The sequence below is a fragment of the Ornithodoros turicata genome, unplaced genomic scaffold, assembly GCF_037126465.1.
Source record: "Ornithodoros turicata isolate Travis unplaced genomic scaffold, ASM3712646v1 Chromosome62, whole genome shotgun sequence".
NCBI lineage: Eukaryota > Metazoa > Arthropoda > Arachnida > Ixodida > Argasidae > Ornithodoros > Ornithodoros turicata.
Window position 1 is genome coordinate 574,862 of NW_026999386.1, and position 20,036 is coordinate 594,897.

The following is a 20,036-nucleotide window of genomic DNA, read 5'->3' on the forward strand; positions in this document are numbered from 1 at the left end:
GCAACGAAGGTGAGCGCCCTCATTGGCCCGCATATTGAAATCACGTGGTTTAACAGACGACAGAACTCGAAGACGTGCGACCGCGACGCCCCTAGCGTGATCCAAGTACCTAAAACCGCTAGATTCTTAGCAATGATGTTCGTGTGGCAACGGTCACGTGATCCAGCTCGGTCACCGACCTAGCAATTTCCGAGCGCTCGGCCGTGTTGCTACGAAATGACCACCCGAATTCGTTATTATTCAACTCTGGCAACTCCGAGTTACTCTCAGCCGGCGAAACATAGCCAGAGTAGCCAGATTAGCGGAAATGACGTCATAACTGTGCTGGGAAAATTAGCCAGAAAATTTTCTTATTCAACCCAAGTAGCCAGGGAGTTGGGTAATGACGTCAGAGCCTTTATCATCACGTGACTCCAGAGTAGCCACCTTTGACCGTAATTTTCGAACGGCTAGAGTTACTCTGCGCTCAAAATGGCGGACTGGCCTGACGTGCGAAACCAACCAGGCGAGACGATGTGGAAGTGCTGGCAGACACTCTGTTTAACAACTTAACGCAGATGCGTGCACTCCAGCAGATTTTGAAAATGCTCGACAGTTTTTAACCAGTCCTACATTTCGAAATTGAACACCACCCATATTGTCTGTCAACAGGACGGTTGGTAGCATCCTCGTCTGCTAGCTTGTGTGTGACGTCAGAACGACAGCCACCGTTCTTCAGAGTAGTAGTTCTGGTCTCCCTTCAAATCCGCGTATTGATCTTTCAATCTTTCGGGGTGGAGGGAGGCGAAAGGGAGCCGGTCCTTCATATTTCGAGAAGGGCCCCTTGATAACGCGGTCCGCCCCCGGGTGGGCCGTGTCTTGGAATGCGCGGCCCGTAAAACGGTCGTCGGGGCAGCATCGCTTGCGGTGTTGTTTCCGGGAAGATTTTTTCTAAAGAGTACAGTATGGCTGGTCTTCCACGATGATGCCAATACACAGTTGTCACTCCCTGGCTGACTAGTCAGCTCGCTAGGACTGTACTGCACTCTGCAGCGACTCTCCCGTGTTTGGATTGTTCGCTTGGTATGGTTAGTGTCTGTCCAAACGGGACTACCTCCATAGGTAGCTATCCTGTTTGATGACAATACACACTTCGACTGGGAGGTACCCGGGTTCGAATCCCGGTGCCGGCTGTGCTGTCTGGGGTTTTTCCTGGGTTTTCCTCAGACGCTTTCAGACATATGTCGGCACAGTTCCCTTAGAAGTCGGCCCAGGACGCACATTCCCCCAGGGCGTGAGTCGTGACGTTGCCCACATACGTGAGGCCGACAACGGCAAGCCCTATCACCACCACCACCACCACCACCCTTCGGCTAATTTTCGTCATTTCCGCTAACATGGCTACTCTGGCTATTTTTCGCCGGCTGAGAGTAACTCGAAGTTGCCAGAGTTGAATAAGAACACGCACCCCTAGTAGCCCTGTGTAGCAGACGAACGACGGTGGCAATGATGATAGTAGTGCATAGTGATGTGTCGTTCGCGAATGAACAGTTCGGAGTGAACGAATCCCGGGCACAAACTGAACGACCTCATTCACTATCGTCGATCGTACTCGTTCACCAGTTTTTGTTTTTTCATTTCATTTCATTTATTTCTGTTTGTGTCAAACACAAAACAAAGTTCACTTAGACGTTCCCGTTTTGTCAGGTTTCTCAGCGTTTGCTTCACAGTTTCTCGTTTCTCCACTCTCCTACAGTCGATGGTATTGCGTGTCGCCATCTAGGTTCGCCCCTGTAAAGCAGTGTTGAACGCATGCGCAGTAGTTAGCCAGGCAAAGCTCAGCGCGCGACCCCATGTGTTCGTTCAAATCAGTGAACATTAGGGACTCGTTCGAAAGATTCGTTCGTGATTCATTGACGTCATTGGGTCATGTGACCTTGATCATTACTAGTTTTCTATGCGGAGCCTCTACCATAACCACTGAGGCGCCAAATTCGAAGTAGGCAGGCACCGGGGGACTGGTTTAAGTTTTCTCAGTACTGTTCATTACAAAATACGTGGAAAATATGACCGCCATCCCACATACTAACCAGAAAGGGCGTTTTCGGGTATACCTGACAAATAACTTGGAATTATCGAGTGCAGATCGCCACCAGCGATACGTAGAGCGAGCCGAAATTAAACAAAAAATCAGAAAATACATTTTTGATTCTGAAGATGTCCACCCATACGACGTCCGCCACAAAGCTCGATATCGACGCGCCGTAGTGAACCAACGCTAAGATTCCAAAGGAGACCAGCAAGAACAACGCAATTGTACGCAGGGAGTCGCGGAGAACCGAAGAACCCATGAACCACATGAACCAGTGTGCCGTTTGAGAGGAAACGATTCTGTTGTTCTTCGATTCAGCCCGCGAGTGAATGGTTCTCCTCGTTCTCCTACTCCTTCGATTCCTTCGATTCAGTTGAGTTCTCTATTGTTCTTCGATCCCCGGCTTTGCGACTCGCTTCGCGACTCGTGGGGCTCGGCCAATCACAAACTAATAGGCTCTACGTGTGGCCAATCGAGCTCGTGACCTGCCATATTCAAGCTTCGGAGGAATGCCAGCAGATGGCGCCCGCACTGGAATAGTTGAGTGCTGATTCATTCGACCGCCGGGAACAACGGACACACAACCTCTAGCGGGAAGTAAGCTCGATCGTGGGTGGCTTTCGATTCTTACTAACCGGTCGCAGTGAGTCTCGCTGTTTTCCGTAGACTAAGTTCATTCTTTTCGAAAGAAAAGTGCTGCACCGGTCCATCACCAGTTCTTATATACATGCGAGGTCCATGGCGAAAATAATACGAGAGGGTTGCACTGCTTGAACTAGTTCAGGGGGTGCAGGCGAAAAGAATGGACCTATACTATGAAGGGGACCAAAAAGTAACTATGAAAGATATTTTACGTGACCAAAGCAAGCTTTGCCAAGAGGCGGAAGCAAGCGGAAAGTGGACTGAAGAAAATGTAAACTACGAGCGAATTACAGTGCGGCAGAATGAATTGTTTCTTTTCTTCATGATAGCGAGAGACGGTCCCATAAACATGCATTCGCTTACCGCAACATATGACCAATATGACCGGCAGGTGACTGTCAGATTTAGCGCGGTAATGTGTTGAACGAACACATCATGCAACACATACTCGCCCACAAAACAGAACTCTTACTCAGTTACTCTCTACAACACTGCACATAAGTAGGTGCCGCCGTCTCTGTCTCACTAATTATTACCGTTCCGACGCTAATAACGGTGTGAAAGATGTAGATGCAGCTGGCGTTACAATAAAATTCTAGAAGACATGCACGCCGGAGAAAATGGCCACCGACATCGCCGTTCAGATTGGTCACATGATGTTGTGATGGCGGCTCACATGTTGAGATGCCCCTAGAGGTGTGCGCCACGCCGCCGCCGCCGGTTCGCTGTCGGTGAACGAATTTTTTTTTTTTCTGCGGATTTTACAAGTCAACAGGGTGAAAACATGAGTTCCTGGGAATAATATTGTGACTGTCCCATAGACCGTCCAGTTATTATGGCGAACTGGAGCTTCAGCTCTCAGCAACAATGAAACAGCAATGGTATTGGCACCGCCAGTAAAAGATGATAGCAACTTCGAGGAGTGCATTGGCAGACACGGAGTAAAGATTGGGAGGAAGAAGACAAACATGCTAGTGTGAAGTCGCACTCACAAATGCCCATAGCACGTTCGCGATTTCTCGTGACACTTTAGGCTAGGTTGGGTTGGATTGGGTTAGGTTAGGTTAGGTTAGCCAAACCAAATCTGAAGATGAACTCACACAGATTCCAACGGTGTTAGAAAAAAGAAAAGAAAAGAAATCTCTTTACATCAAGAGGCAACTTCATCACAGAATAAACATCGCGATCATCATATTCATACGAGAATGTTCCCACCATCTGAGTCCGTCACGCGCTGCAGAGAGAAACCCGAATGGCAGATTCCAAGAATACATCGCATTCAATAAGGTGTTATAAGAAAATGTATTTGCTAATTTAGATAGCCTAATAAAACAAAGCACGGGTTTAGGAAGCAGACAGTTCGTAGACGCGAGTCCGGAACAACCAACTAAAACGACTGTATCAAGAAATAATGCTACATCGGGTTGATTTTCACATTTCTGAATTGGTTCATACACGAATCAGGCGTGGACCTAAGGGGGAGGGGGCATGGCTTGGTCCCCTAAATTTCTGTCAATAAATAGCGCTTCAATTAGCTTTAGGTAGCGCATGTGTATAGCATGTTGTCCAAGGTCGGAGCCCTATACCCTGAAGAAAAATCCTTGATCCTCTACCGCACCGGATACACGTAAAGGACAAATATGGGTTTCACCGAATGAAGTGAGCCATGAATCGCATGGCGACGATAAGCATAGCCGCAGCGGTCAGTCGGGGTGCATGGGATTCCGCGTCATGAGGCTTTGTTTCTTTCTTTTTTTTAAATGGTCATTCGTATGAAGCATACAATTTTTCGGATATCCCTCATAACCTCCGATCTTGACTGTGAGCAGGATAGAGTTCTCGGAGGGAGCCCGGCTCTCCATGTGAAAGTTCCGGGGGGGGGGGGGGGCGGTGTCTGAGGACCACAGCTCCCCACAGTCGGCGCCGGACGTTACAGGTTTGATTACCTTGGAAGTGATTTTCCCGCAGTTCGAAACGTTGTTGACGCAATCTAACATTTCGTGCCACGATTATATACCCTGTTGTGTTTAGTGTAAATCGGAAGAGGCACTCACTGCGAGGCGGACGCAGCCAGTAAATGTGTAATTTGACTAGAGCGCTGAGTACAAAAAGCACTTTTATGCGCAATGAGATTAACTTCGCCGCCATTGTGCGTCCGAGAAAGAGAGAGAAAAAAAATCGCGCCATAACTGCCGACGCAGAAACGGGGGACGCGTCTCGAAGATTCCTGTATATCGTGTTGCATAAAGGTGGAATGTGTAAATGTTATTAACATAGCCTAATAAACTTGATATTTTAAAAACAGACATTTAGCGGACTATTCCAGTATCGATTTTTAACAATAGCGGTAGTGGTTCCTCTTTTAGCTCATTTACAGTTTTTTTGTTTTTTTTCTTCCTCTCTTTTCACTTTAGGGCTTCTGTACAGCGATCAGAAACCGTAACACGCTAGAAGCATTTATGTGCGACACGACCAGCATACACAAAATATCGATACAAAAATGCGGCTTGGTGACCTACTAAGTGTCTGAAATAAATTTAAGAACAGATGTTGAGTACACCGCACTGACTACCAAGTTTTTAATCTGTTATGGGGGCTGATTGACTCTTGTATGACTGCGCATGTAGCACCAACTTGAACGACGGTTTGACGAAACTTTAAGGCAAATAGTTTTCACCGAGTTGAGTTGAGTTGATAAGAAAAGAAAAAAAAAGAAGAAATAGGCACTCATTACGAGAGTCGGCTACTCCAGTTCACTTAGGAAAACACAAATGGCTATCTACAATAAAAGCAATGAGTGACAAAGACCCTCAGTCAGTCACTCACACACACTGTCCACACACGCTGTCAATCACACTGTGTCCATCGACTTGGAGTCTGCGCAGAATCGCACAAACGCCTGCATGGCGTGAAACTGATGGTCGGGTGTCCAAGGGCCCAGAACCTTAACGACATCAAATGGTCTGCCATCCAGTCGAGCTAAGGAAGCTTGTAGAGATTGTCTGTGCTGCTGATACCGTGGACAGGATAATAAGATATGTTCAGTGTCCTCAACAGTCCCACAGGTGCCACAGATGAGTGAATCCTCCTTTCCAAGCTTGTGAAGGATACGTCGGCTGCAGGGCACGTTGAGGCGGAGCCGGTGGTAAAGTGACGCAAACGGCCTAGGGAACGATGTCGGGAAAATAGAGGCAAGCTCCAGGTCAAGGCGGTGTAGCAGCGACGCGCGAGCCCTGACAGAGAGCCACTGTGCCTCAGCCACTTGGCGACACAAAGCAGTCAACATGGCCCTAGCGCCGGACTTGGTGAAATATATGAGTCGTGACGCGCACGCTTCTGATGTGCTCTGCGTGCCGCATCATGCCCAGGCATCCCGCAGTGTCCTGGAATCCATTGAAAGAACATGTCGTGTCCAGCAGCCACCGCCTCTGCGTGTAGTTTTACAACATCAGCAACTACAGGGTTGCCAGCAGTGGTAGTTCCTGCAGAAACAAGGGACTGCAGAGCAGCCTGGGAATCCAAGATAATAACCCACTTGGTCCGTGAATGAGCCGACGCTATATATTCTATAGCCATGAGCAGAGCGTACAGTTCAGCTAAAACCATTCTCTCCATCAGTTTCCCCATACAGCTTGCAGGCTCACCGGGCGAAAGGAGGATAGGGAATTTGGGGGCTTGCCTGGTTTCAGGATGGGAACAACCAATGCCTCCTTCCATGTATGTGGTAAAGATCATTGTTGCCAAGACGTATTATAGACATGAAGGAGAGCTTGGAGTGACCGCCCGTCAAGGTTTCGTAGGGCGGCATAGGTGATTTTATCGGGCCCAGGGGACGAGGCGGCGTTCACAAGCTTCAACGCTGCCTTTAGCTCGATTAGTGTGAAGTCGCGGTCCATAACTTCCGGGGGACGGGGCCAGTCGTGGTGAAGTTCAGCCGTCAAACTGTGGACAAAACTGCGGTGTAGGGGCGTGGTCGAGGCAGCCGCCGGAGTCGTTAGTACCACACAGAAGTCCGTCGCAAGCGTGTTTTCGTCTACACGCTGAACGATAGCCAAGGCCGCGAGAGGATTCTTTTGAGGGGGCGCCTCCTTCAGAGATCGGATTGTCCGCCAGATCTTCGTGGCCGGATCAAACGGTGAAAGGTGGTTGCAAAACTTACGCCAACGCTTCCTGTCCTCGTTTTTAAGTTCTCGTGTTACTTTAGCTTTCATCCGGCGGTATTCCACAATGTCCGTAAGTTGCCCTGTCCGACGAGCCGTTCTTTCTGCTCGGCGACGTAATGCTCTAAGGTGATTAATGGCTGGGGAATGGCCGACATGGCCTGTTACCCTTTTAGACATGACCACCGCGTCCTGAAAACCGCGGGTAATTGTTTGAGAGAGAGCCTCTGGGGACATACCGGTGTGCACAGATGTTCTGAGGCCCGCACGAAAACGTCTCCAGTTTGTGAAAGAAATCAGTCCAGCAGTGTCTGAGAGGGGCAGTCTGTCGTGATGATGATGATCGCTACCTCTAGTGTCGACGTCCGTAGCGCACGACAAGTGGCGAATTATGTCGCTTGAGCACCACGAGAGGTCCAATACATCAAGTGATGTTGGGGATCGCATGTAAGTGGGCTCGCGGTTGTTCAGCAGGCACACGTTATTATTCTCCATTGCCTCCAACAACCTCCTACCCCTACTGTCCGTCCTTCGGCTTCCCCAGGCCGAGTGATGTGCATTGAAGTCCCCTAGCACAAGCGCCGGGGCTTCCAGAGAACCAAGTAAGCGTTCGAAGTCACTCCACGGGACCTGTACCGCGGGACGGATATAGATACTGACGACCGTTAGCAGCATGGGGCCAAGGCGGATCCTGCAGGTGACGTAATCATAAGAGCGATGACAAACTGAGCCGATGGGTGCAGCAACGAGGTCATTGCGAACGTATAGCGCTGCTCTGCTCTCAGGGCAATCATGAGAGCGATAGATTCTGTATCCATTAACACGATGTGTACAATCCATGCCGTGTTCGCATATAGCTATGAAAGGGAACTTGTACTGTTGTAGATGTAATTTAAAATCTGGGAGCTTGTTACGGAGGGTTCGAGGATTCCACTGCATAGCCAGGTCCTTTTTATACAATTCCGTCATGCTGATGCGAAGATAATGCCTCCAGTGCCAGAAGCGCTTGAACCTCGGGCAGTTGCGACGCACCAGGAAAAGCAGAGACAATGGCCTTAAGGGCAGCGAGTACCGCTGAGAAGAGTCCCAGAGAAGGCATATATTGAGAGGCTGATGAGGGTAACTGTCGCCTCGAGCGTGCTGGTTCCGTCACACTGGCGTAAGTGTTTGTAAACTGTCTTGCTGGACGAGGAGGCGGTGGGCTTGTGATAGGCGTAGCCGCGACTGTGTTCAGCGACCCTCGTTCAGCTGGTGCAGATCGAGGGGGTAGTGCAGGAAATTCTTCTGCATTTGTACGAGACGGGACTGTGGTACTAGCATCCATAGGAGCGTCAGACGGAAGTCGTAGGGTCCGGTCTTGGTGCCTCTTGGTGGACATAAAGAAAATGATGCGGGATGGCTGGATTTGCACTTAGCACACTTTGGCTCTCTTTTATTGTTGCAGTCTGTTCTCCGGTGAGGTCCTGCGCAGATGCCACACCGTGTAGAACCTCGGCAATTCCGTGCAATATGGCCAAATCGTTGGCAGTTATAACACTGTATGGGGCCTTCTATGTACTCTTGGACTGTGAAGGTCTGAAACCCAAGGGCAATTCGGGGAGGAAGACGGATTGTAGGTTCAAAAGTCAGGATAACGCTCCGTAATGGGGTAAACACATCACTGCCATCTTCTGCTATGGAATGCCGAACCTGTCGCCGTGCAGATAAAACCCCTGCGTCTTTAAGGTAGAGCACGAGGTCGTCGTTCGAATACTCTCTTGGAACATCATATATCTTGCCCATATTTCTGGCGTACGATTGGGGTATTGATGGTATCACCGGAATCCCAGCTAAGCACCTAGCAGACAAAAGGTTGCGGGCGGCTGCTTCGGACCGTACGGAGACGAAGAGAGAACCATCTCGGTGGAAACAGTGGTGCATAACCTGTTGTTGGGTTAGCAGGCGTATCTCACTAGCGACCGCATTAGGATTCACCTTCCAGAAGGAGGAGTCACCAGGAGGAGGAGCCTCGACTGGTGGCTTGAAAAACAACTTGCGTTCCCTCACGAAATGGCTGGATTTCGTCGCTACCGAAGCTCCATGGATCCAGTTCTCGACCTAGTCTCCACAGTTCAACATGCTCGAGCCCATCGACGGATCGTCCGATCGGTCTTCCTCGACATCAAGCGCGCATATGATACCGTCTTGCACATTTGTGTGCTGCACGCCTTGCGCTCGTTTGGAGTATCCGGTCGGCTCTTCATCTGGCTCCAAGACTTCCTTACGGACCGAACTGTCGCTGTCCGTACGTCCCAAGGCCAAAGCCCTCAGCATCCTGTTCCTCAAGGAGTCCCCCAAGGAAGCATTCTCAGCCCGACACCCTTTAACGTGGTGATGGCCGGCCTACAATCAGTAATTCCTCGCAAAGTGTCGTTCTCCGTCTATGCAGATGACGTCGCCCTTTGGACAGTAGGAAAATCACGCCCGGCTCTCCAGCGCCGCCTTCCAGCTCGCTTTAAACAATATTCATACGTACCTCACGCACCTCGGGATGGACCTTTCACCCGAAAAGTGTGTCGAGCTCCCTTTCACGCGTAAAGCTATGGCCAATTTCCCTCTTTGGCTTGGCTTAAAGAAGCTTGACCCGGTACGCTTTCACCGCTTCCTTGGCGTGGTAATCGACTCGGACTTGCGCTGGGCTCGGCACATTAAACATCTTGAAACTAAAGTGCAGCGATGGCTCCCCGCAATTCAACATCTTTCTGGCTCAGGATGGGGCTGTGATCAGCGTTCCCTGCTCGCGGTTCACGCGGCATTGGTGAGGGCAACTGTGCTTTACAGCCTTCCTATTCTGCACAGGATATCAACAACTTCATTAAATACACTTCGGTCCCTGTTTGCTCGAAGCCTTCGTCGATGCCTCGGAGTTCCCGGAATGGCTGAAACACGGCAAGTACTGGCTGAAGCTGGTGAGCTCCCGATTGAAGTTCTCCGTGAACGGGAAACGGCTCGGCACTACCTCCGTTTGCGTGCTCACATTCCCCGCCACCCGCTACTCAGGAAAATTCGATACCGCCCTGAAAGCGACTTCTATCGAGTAGCGAAGAGGACACGCCAGACTCTCACTGGCTTCATAACTAAGGACACTATACCGCCGGAAGCCCCCTGGTCTCTACCGGTACCGCCCACTTTTGTACGCCTCCCAAACCTTCTGGAAAGAAGAGATCAGGTCCCCCCTCAAGTCCTCCGAGCCCATTTTCATGCTCTGGTAGACGCGAAGTTTTCTACGTTTACGGCAGCATATACTGATGGCGCATCCCGAAACAAGAAGTCCGCCTCAGCCTTCGTCATTTCATCCGAAGGCGTCGTGCACGGAAGACGCCTCTCACATCCAACCTCGTCCACAGCTGCGGAACTCTATGTCATTCTTTTCTTTCTACAACACATCGCTGATTTTCCACCCCGGGAATGGGCATTCTTTACAGACTCAAAATCTGCCCTTCAAGCAATTGAAAATTCCGGCATACGAGGCCCATCCGCACTCCTAGTCACAGACGTGCTAATGGCTTACCACACTATCTACGCCGCAGGCCACAGGCTAGTTCTCCAGTGGGTTCCAGCCCACTGTGGTGTCGTGGGGAACGAGCAGGCCGACAGCGCCGCAGAAGCAGCACTCTCGTATCGGAAACGGACCCGTATTGTTCTGCTGAGAGGAGACCGCTGTTCCATTCTGCGACGCCTAGTGACACCCCTGGCTTCCCGCCAACGGACAACCGACATTCTTCCCCCCTCTATGTTGAACAGAGTTGATCCCACGCTCGCTTTCCGCATGCCACGAAACACCTCTCGTCAAGATGCTGCATTAATCCACCGAATGCGCCTCGATGTGGCCTTTACAGCTCAGTGGCGTTACCGCTTGAGGCAAGTTGACTCTCCCACCTGCTGCCACTGTGGTGCTCTTGAGGATCTGGAGCACATTCTTCTTCATTGCCCTCACTACGAACCTTCCCGAACCACACTCTCCGAGTCTCTTCGTCAGCTGGACTCTCGCCCTTTCTCCCTCTCGAAATTGCTTGGTCCCTGGCCCAATCCAGCCCAGCAACGCTCTGCGCTCAAAGCTCTTCTGACATTTCTGGACACCATCGGACTTTTATCGTTATTGTGTAGGGGCTCGTTATTTTATTCCCCCCATTCCATCCAGCAATGGGGTAGAGCATCGCCTGTGGCGATGAAACTCCCCACTCTCCAAGGTCGAAAATAAAGTTGTTGTTGTTACAGTTCAGCTGCTGTCGACGATGTCGCATGGGACAAACGCACTCCACTTTCAGCACCACAAGCAGGTATGACGAAGGCACGCGTCGATCCAGTCGTTGTAGTGGAGCCATCTGTGTATACTACCACTCGGTCTTGGATTTTATGTCAGCAGATCAAGTCAGCAGTCAGCTGCCGCTGGACACAGATAGGTACATATTTCATCACAGAGAGATTCGGAACCGTCAGCCTCACCCTCAGGATCTCCATACTCCAGACAGGAAGCGGTGACTTGAGCCGCCTATGTCGGGGTATAGTACCACGGTATGGTTGGAGAGCTTGTGAGTAGGAGGAGCACGACCTCTGATGCATGGCCTGAACTAGGTAGTGGCGATTATGACGCGTAGACCAACGGGCGAAATGCCGAAACGACTCTTGCATCGGAAGGGCTGCCAGCGGTAGTTCCGTGGCCTCAGCAATCGCCAGCTTGTTTGATGTGGATGCGTGGACACCTAAGCATACTTTGAGGCTTTTGGCCAGTACACTCTCGAGTACAGACTCTGTAGCGCTACACAAGCCAATCGTAAAATGTAAAATCGGGACATGATACGCCAATAGTCGGCGAATCAGGGAGCGATTCAGTTTTCACTGTTCTGAATTGGTGTTATATCTTTTGTTGAATTGAGTTCCCTGCAGTTCGAAACATCTTTGGCATAAATAACCATTTCGTGCCTCGAGTAAAGCCTGTTATATTTCGTATCAATCGAAAAAGAATCTCACATAGAGGCGAACGCAGTCAGTAAAAATGCTATTCGACTAGATGCTCTTTTATGCACATTGAGATCGCCGGCATCGTGCCTCCGAGAAAGACAGAACGTTCATCCCATCCCATAACCACTATAACTGCCGACGCAGAAAGGAGACGCCTCTAGAAGATTCCAGTACATCGCGCGTTTCCAAAACGGCATGGTTTTGACCAGTTTGGACCAGTATAGGTATTCCAGAAAGGAGGATGACGAGGGAAGGAGGTACGAACTGATAAACGAATACAAGCAACAAACAGTAATAGCGTCGACAGCGTCCCTAACTTCTGGATACCAGGTGTCAACGCAAGAGGCACTTTGCGCTGTCGACTTAAACCACAATGCTGAAGTTCCTGCGATGGATCTTAACTTCACCCCTCTGGAGCTGGAAACAGCCATTCAAGCGTGCAATCTCCGGTCGTCCCCGGGCCCGGATGGGGTATCGTACCAAATGATAATGCATCTTGGCCATGTGGCTCGGAATGTATTGCTTCGGTTGATGAATGACCAATGGCATAAGGGAACTATCCCTGAGGACTGGAAGGTATCGCGAGCAATACCTATTCTGAAGCCGGGGAAAGCACCAAATCAAATAGACTCGTTTCGCCCAATAAGCTTGACAAGCTGCTTCTACAAGATTATGGAACGTATTATCTTATCTCGGATTGAGTGGTATTTGGAATCTCGCAATCGTCTGCCGAAAGAGATGGCGGGGTTCCGAAAAGGAAGGTGTACAATGGATTGCGTACTGGACCTAGTATCAACAGTTGAACAGGAGCGATTGGGTGGACGATTGACTGCAGCTGTGTTCCTTGACATCACAAGGGCGTATGACATTGCAAGTCACCCTCATGTTCTGCATGGCCTCTATTCCCTCGGCATAAGGGGGCGAGCGCTGAGGTGGATTGCTAACTATTTAAGTGGCCGGGCGGTGTTCATGCGTACCAGCACCGGGGATACACAGAAACACTCAGTGACAGCAGGAGTGCCGCAGGGAGCAGTACTGAGTCCCATGCTTTTTAATGCCCTACTGGCGACACTCCCGTCCCTGTTGCCACGAGGTGTACGTCTGAGTATGTCTGCCGATGACTTATGTCTGTGGTCTTCCAGGAAACAGTGGCCAGCGCTTCGTACACGTCTTCAGGAGGCACTAGACAAGGTTACCATCGTCTTGTCTCAACGGGGCATGGATGTGTCGTTAGAGAAAACAGTAGTGATGCCGTTCACGAGTAAACGTTTACCGAACTTTCAGCTTCAAGTCAATGGTCAACAACTCCGAAGAGTAACACATCACAGGTTCCTTGAGATCATCGTGGACATGTCTCTGCCCTGGTCAGCCGAAGTTCAACGCATAAAGGAGAAAACTACATCAGCCGTTAATGTCATGCGCTACATCGCATGCAGTCGATGGGGAGCGTCTCCGACGGCTATGCTCGGTCTGCATCATTCACTAATTCGTCAGATGTTGGCGTACTCCCTGCCACTTCTACAAGGCCTGTGTCCCACCTCAGAATCTATCCTCGAGAGTGTGGTTGCAAGGAGCGTAAAAGTGTGCTTGGGGGTTCATCGGTCAGCTTCTAACCAGCTCACAGTTAGAAGCGAAGGAACCTCCGGTACCAGCTCTAAGAGGAATCACTTCGTCACTTCATCCGACTGTCAATGCGGCATCGTCGGCACCACCTTGTTGAAGCAATTAATAAGAGAGATAATTCCACTTTTCACCAGGCCATTCTGCCATACCGAGGCATCTCACCATCATATAAACGCATTCCAGCATCGCCTTTGCCATGGTGGGGTGTTGTCCCTCTCAGAGTCAATACAGAGGTTCCAGGCCTTTCGTCGAAGAAGTCCTTAGGTCCTTGCATGCAGCGACAGCTGAGCTTGGAACTGATCCAACGTCGTGATGATCGGATGATCGCACGGCGGTATATGCGGATGGCTCCACAATATCTACAGGATCCGCCTATGCCTTCGTTGTACTAGCGTCGAATACTGCGTGCAGTGCTCGACTATCGCATCGTACTTCATCGACAGCCGCAGAGCTACACGCTCTTCTTCTAGCCATAGAGCATATCTCGTGCGCGCCTTCCCAGGCAAAATGGGTTATTTTCTGTGATTCTAAAGCCGCGTTACAGACCCTTATGACGCCGGGTACACACCACCTCTCAGCTCCTGTACTTAATGACATACTAGTAGCACACCAAAAAGCAGTGACCCCTGGCCATGACGTGACTTTCCGGTGGATACCTGGCCACTGTGGGATCACCGGACATGATGCGGCCGATCACAACGCCGGGAAAGCACATGAAAATAGTACATTCCGCAGTGTTTACTTCACGAAGGCGGACGCCAAGAATGCCTTAAAGTCTCTGAGCCATAAGCTGTCAAAAGATCAATGGTTTTGTGGCGAGGCTGGATCTTCCCTTCTGCACCGGGTTGACCCCGAACTAGTCCTGGTCCTCCCAACATCCATGCCACGGCAGCTTACGTCACAGGCTCCGGCTAATGTACCATACAGTGCAAGACTCCTGTACAGGCTTGGGAAGGCGGACTCTCCTAATTGTCCAGTCTGTGGCTTTATCGAAGACGTCGAACATATTATAGTTATGTGCCCAAGATACTCTGAGTGTCGTGACAGACTTGTAGCCGCGTTAGGCTGGGGGGGGGGGGATATGTTTAATAGAGTGAAAAGATGAAAACGGAAATGTCAGCCAGGCTATTGCCAGCTTGCTATTCCGAGAAAGAAAAGAACAAGGAACTGAGAATAAACAGATGAAATAAAAGAAAGGAAAAGATGACAGAAAAACAGGCACGAAGGAAAGTTCGAAGAACGTCCAGTCAGAGGGCAGACGCAAGGCCAGAGTCATTTAAGAAGCGGAGCAGGGCTGTGGTGATGGCCCACTGAGTAGGCCGAGGGACGGGACCGAAGAGGGTGGCCATGGACAGTGTGTTGTAGCCCAGCTGTATTAGACGGCGATGGAGGGCTTGCCGTTGGGGGATGTGCTGCTGGCAGTGCAGAAGACAATGAGCAATGTCGCCCACCTCGCCACAGCTGGAACGCAAGGGGGAGCTGGATTGGCCCATTTCGTACAGGAGCAATGGGGTGCGGGCAACGTTGAGACGGAGGCGGTGCAGCAATGATTCGTCCTGACGACTACAGCGACACGCAATGAAAAAGCTAACCGAGGGGTCGATGGACTGCACGTGACTGTTGTAGGCGACGGCTTGAGATCTAAATGCTTGGGCCCGGGTTGCACACCGGCGGCGAATAGCTAAATGGCAAGCCGAAAGTGCAAGTGGTGGACGTGCAGTGGCAGGAGTAACAGCTGCGGCGGCTCGTCTAGCAGCCGCGTCTGCGCGTGTGTTACCGGTCAGGCCCACATGACCGGGCTGAAGGGACAAAGCATGACCATTGGCACGGAGTCCGTTATACCTCTGAAGGATCAAGCTGGGTATACCCTGTATGAGGTTGGAGCGGGCCGACATCAAGCGGAGGAGAGACGCCTTGCTGTCTGTGAGGATGACCCGTTTCCCAGGTGGCAAGTCAGTTATATATTCTAGGGCAGTAAGAATGGCGAACAGTTCAGCCTCGGTGGACGACATGGGGTAGGGCAGTTTGTAGACCTGTTCATGGTCTGTATCGGCAACGTAAAAGGCCACGCCCGCTGCGTCAGACATTACGGAAGCATCGGTGAAGATTTGTCGGCAATGGGGATGGGTAGAGGTGAGATGGGCCAAAGCGAGTTGTTGGGCTACCACAGGGCTGATTGCCTGTTTTCGGGGAAAGTCTGGTATAGTGGCGTGAATGGGAGGCCGTTTTAAGGTCCACATTGCTGGCGCAAAGGTAGTGGCAGGTGTCGAGGACGGGAGACAGTCTCGTAAGCGGGCAACTGCTTTGGCAAAAGCGGATGCAGGGCAGCTCACAGCAATGCGGCGAAGAGGATGAGAGGGTTGCGTCAGGCAGCGGGCGTAGACGCGAAGGGTGGCTGAGTCCCGCAGAATGGGTATAGGGTGCTCCTGAGCTTCGACGAGTACGGAATATGTCTCCGTTGTTCGAGGGACACCAAGGCAAACACGGAGACTGCGGGCTTGGAGGTTCAGGAGCTCCTGCTCTCGTGTGCAGCTGAGGTCATGAAGGATCGGGAGGCTGTATCGCAGTGTGCCCAAAACAAGAGCCGTATGAACTCGGTGGAGGTCCTGGCAACATGGGCCCCAGGACGCACATGCGATACGTTTGAGGACATTGACCTGGCTGGAGGCTTTCGTGGCAAGCGCCTTCACGTGAGATGACCATGTGAGGCCTTGGTCGATTGTGAAGCCCAGATAACGGCAGGTTTTCACAGAGGTTAAGGGCGAACCGTCGATGAAGAGTGGATATTTGTGGAACGATCTCCGCGAAAAGGCCATGGCGACAGTTTTGGCGGGTGAGATGGCTAGGCCGCGGTCGGCAAGATAGTTGGAGATTGTGTTCAAGGAGCGTTGTAGACGGCGTTGAATCACATCACGACGAAGAGCAGAGGTCCAAATACAAATGTCATCTGCATAGATTGTGATGTGGGTGTGGCTGGGCAGCTGTGCAGGGAGGGAGGCCATAATGATGTTGAACAGGAGGGGGCTGAGTACGCTTCCCTGCGGGACGCCTCGGTGAACGGGATACAATGTGGTATCTCCGTCAGCAGTGCGGACAAAGAATTTGCCATTGCCGACAAATCTTCACCAGTGTGCAATGTTTTGACAGCGGCCTGTGAGGAAGTCCCGGATCCATGATAGGGGGCATACCCCTACGTTAGTGTCCTGGAGAGCCGTAAGGATTGCATTATGTTGGACACTGTCACAGGCTTTCTTGATATCCAGGAAAACAGCAGCGGTCTGGAAGCCGTCTGCGCGGGCCTGCTGCGTCTCACTGACCAGAGCAATGACACTATCGAGTGACGAACGGCCTGAGCGAAAGCCCATCATTGTTTCCGGGAAGAAACGAGTACTCTCAAGGTGCCAGATGAGACGGGTGAAAATCATTCGTTCCAGAGTTTTACCCACGCAGCTTGTAAGGGCTATCGGGTGGAAGGAGTCGAGGTGATGGGGCGACTGGCCGGGTTTGAGCAAGGGGACAACCATCGCCAATTTCCATTCCTCGGGTATTCGCCCCTGCTGCCAACTGTCATTGAAGAATCGTAAGAGGTGCTGCTTCCCCATATGCGGAAGGTGCTGGAGCGCCTTGTAGAGATCTGGTCTGCACCTGGGGAGGTATGTTGGGGCGAGGCACATAGGGCAGAGTCTAACTCCTCTAGTGTAAAAGGTAAGTCCTGGACTGTGTTGCTGGTAGATGGCATCGGAGTAGTAGCAGTTTGAGTTGAAGCAGGCAAGGCGATGAGGCGGGCACAAAAGTCCTCTGCAACGTCAATTTCGGTGCGTGATGTGGCCAGAGACAAGGAGCGGAACGGGTGGCGTTGCGCTACAGGTGTCGAAAGGCCTTTAAGCACTGCCCAAATGCGAGACAGAGGTGTGCGGGGCGAAAGGGACGATGCAAAGTTACGCCAACGGTCCCGTGTGAGTGTCTGGAGGCGTCGCTGAACAGCCTTCTGAATTCGTTTCGCAGCCTGCCGGTCATGGGGTAGGAGGGTGCGCCGTTCTGCGCGTCGCCGGAGTGCACGGAGCCGCTCGTATTCCGCATCTGTAGCGGGACGCGGTGCACTGTGGTTGCTTCCTGGGTTGCGGTGGCCACAGCGCGACAGAAGTCTTGCGCATTGCTTAGCCCGTCATATGCAAGGGAAGACTCGAGCACTCGCGCAAATCGTGGCCAATCGGTCCGCTTGACGGAGTGCGAGCTGGAAGATCGGCGGCCATGCGGGATGCCGACCAGGACAGGTAGGTGGTCGCTGCCAAGGGTGTCCGCATCAACACTCCAGAGGAGCCGATGAGCGATGGACGCTGACGCGACGGTGAGGTCAAGACAAGAAGAGCGGTAAGTCGGGTAGACGAAAGTTGGAGAGCCATCGTTTAAAACGCAGAGATTCTTGTCCGCGAAGAGGTCTGCTAGTTGCTGGCCTCTGGTGTCAGTACGCATGCTGCCCCAGACTTCATTGTGGGCATTAAAGTCCCCGCAGAGTACGAAAGGCGAGGGGAGGCCAGCTATAATGGAGCCCAGCTCATCCACGTTGTATCTGACCGATGGTGGTATATATAGTCACACTATGGTGACGTCAAGTGAGCCCACACGAACAGAGCAGCAGACGTAGTCGCCGATCCCAACTGTTCGCAGGTCGCGCTGGATCGCCGGGAGGTCGGCACGGACAAAGAGCGCAGCACGGCTGGTCTGTCCACGGGGCTCCGAAACAAAGGTCACGTAATTCGAGAGACGAAAGTCATCCTTAATGCCGCTTTCTGAGATGCATAACACAGGGAATTTGTGGCGCCACACAAACTGACGGAAGTCAAACAACTTCGATTGCAGGCTGCGTGAATTCCAGTGGAAGATCGTGGTTGATTGATAATGAACCATTGAGGCGCGAGGCCGACCATTATTCATTATCGGGCGTAAGGAAGGAGCCAGTACGGAGGAGAGGTTCCAGTGCAAGTATAGCTTGAACTGCAGGTACGTCTGCCGCCGTTGGGAGCTGCTGGACGATGGCGCGTAAGGCGGCGAAGAGCATTGCGACTACAGTGTGCGATGTATTGCTTTGTCCCTCCAACAGATGGGGCTTCGGAATTTTAGGGTCTGGTGTCCGCTGTCCACTGGCCTGGGCCGCGATGCGCGCGATATGTGGCACTTGCTTGACGGCAGAGGCAAAAGACTTGGAAGGGCCGTGATCAGCGTGTGCGGGTGTCGCGGAACAGCCAGATAGGCGCGGAAAGTAAGCAGTGTGGAGATTAGTGGAGCGACGGGGTGGAGGGGCATGCGATGTTCCACTGAGCATGCGCCGTCGGTGTGAAGCTGTTGCTGCCCTTGCAACCGTACAGGCACGGTACGTTGCAGCGTGGTGGCCGCCACAGTTTGCGCATGTGGGCTCACATCGTGATCTACGTATTCCGACACGGGGAAGTACGTGAAGCCGAGGGGAATCTCCGCTGGTAGCGCCTGGCCAGGTTTGAAGGTCAGGAGTACGCTACTCTTGACGATGGTGTGTGCGGACCCGTCATTCTCTCGAGAGTAGGCAAGTTCCCGTTTTGCCTCAGTGACACCGCTGGAACAGAAGTATTCGAGTAGCTGTTCCTCGCTGTAACGTCGAGGGACGCCAGTGATTCTTCCGGTAGTGCGCAGGGATAGAGGCTTTGACTGAGATCCCAGCGACGGACCTAAGGCTCAGAAGGCCTTGTGCTGAATGCTCCGACAAGACGTGAACTATGAGGGTGCCATGTTTGTTGATTCGGTGGTGGAGAACCTTCTCTTGCGTCGTGGTGAGTACATCATGGGCTATTGAGTTGGGGTTGACATTCCAGAAAGAATCCAACTCCCCCACACATTTGAAGACAACTGGGATTCCACTTGGGCGGCTTTTCTTGTATGTAACGATTTGGAATGGTGAGCTAGGGGGGGGGAGGGTCGTGCGGAACATCCATGGACGTGGGCACTTTGACAATTGCGTGTTTGTTGCGTGTCTACACTCTTTGATCTGGAGCATATGATTCACGATGGAGTTTTAATACGACTTCATGACTTTCCTGTTGGGGGGGGGGGCAGCAGTGTATGTGTTGGTCACGGTGTTCCCTTTTTTCGTTTTTGCATGACAAAGTTATGCAGAATTATGTAGTGCGAATCAATGGGACCCCTGTATTTTGTGTACACTCCTACGTGATCTGGAGTTTTGCGTAATCCGTTTTGTGTACGTTTTGCATTTACTGTTTGCAATTTCTTACTACCTGCCATTCTACCTTCAATAAATCCGAGTTGCACCAATTTGTTGTGTTCTTTCAATATATAAATCTGGAGAGATTGTTACATTGAAACACTGGCATCAAATGTGTGGGATTTAGGGTTCATATCTTCCAGCACAAGCTATCTAGGAGGGGATGTCCAAGCGGACGACGTTAAGTCTCAAAACTAAAGGTAAACTCGCACTTGGAAACTCATTTATTCAGGCTCTAACAATTCAACGGTGCGTAGAACCGCATGCCAGTGTACGTCATACACGT

At 51.4% G+C, this 20,036-nt stretch overlaps 1 protein-coding gene across 1 annotated transcript in view; it reads left to right on the forward strand.

The window, feature by feature from the left end:
- The window catches only part of LOC135374465 (uncharacterized), a 233,232-nt gene that overhangs the window by 95,186 nt on the left and 118,010 nt on the right, over positions 1–20,036 (forward strand). The window lies entirely within an intron of this gene.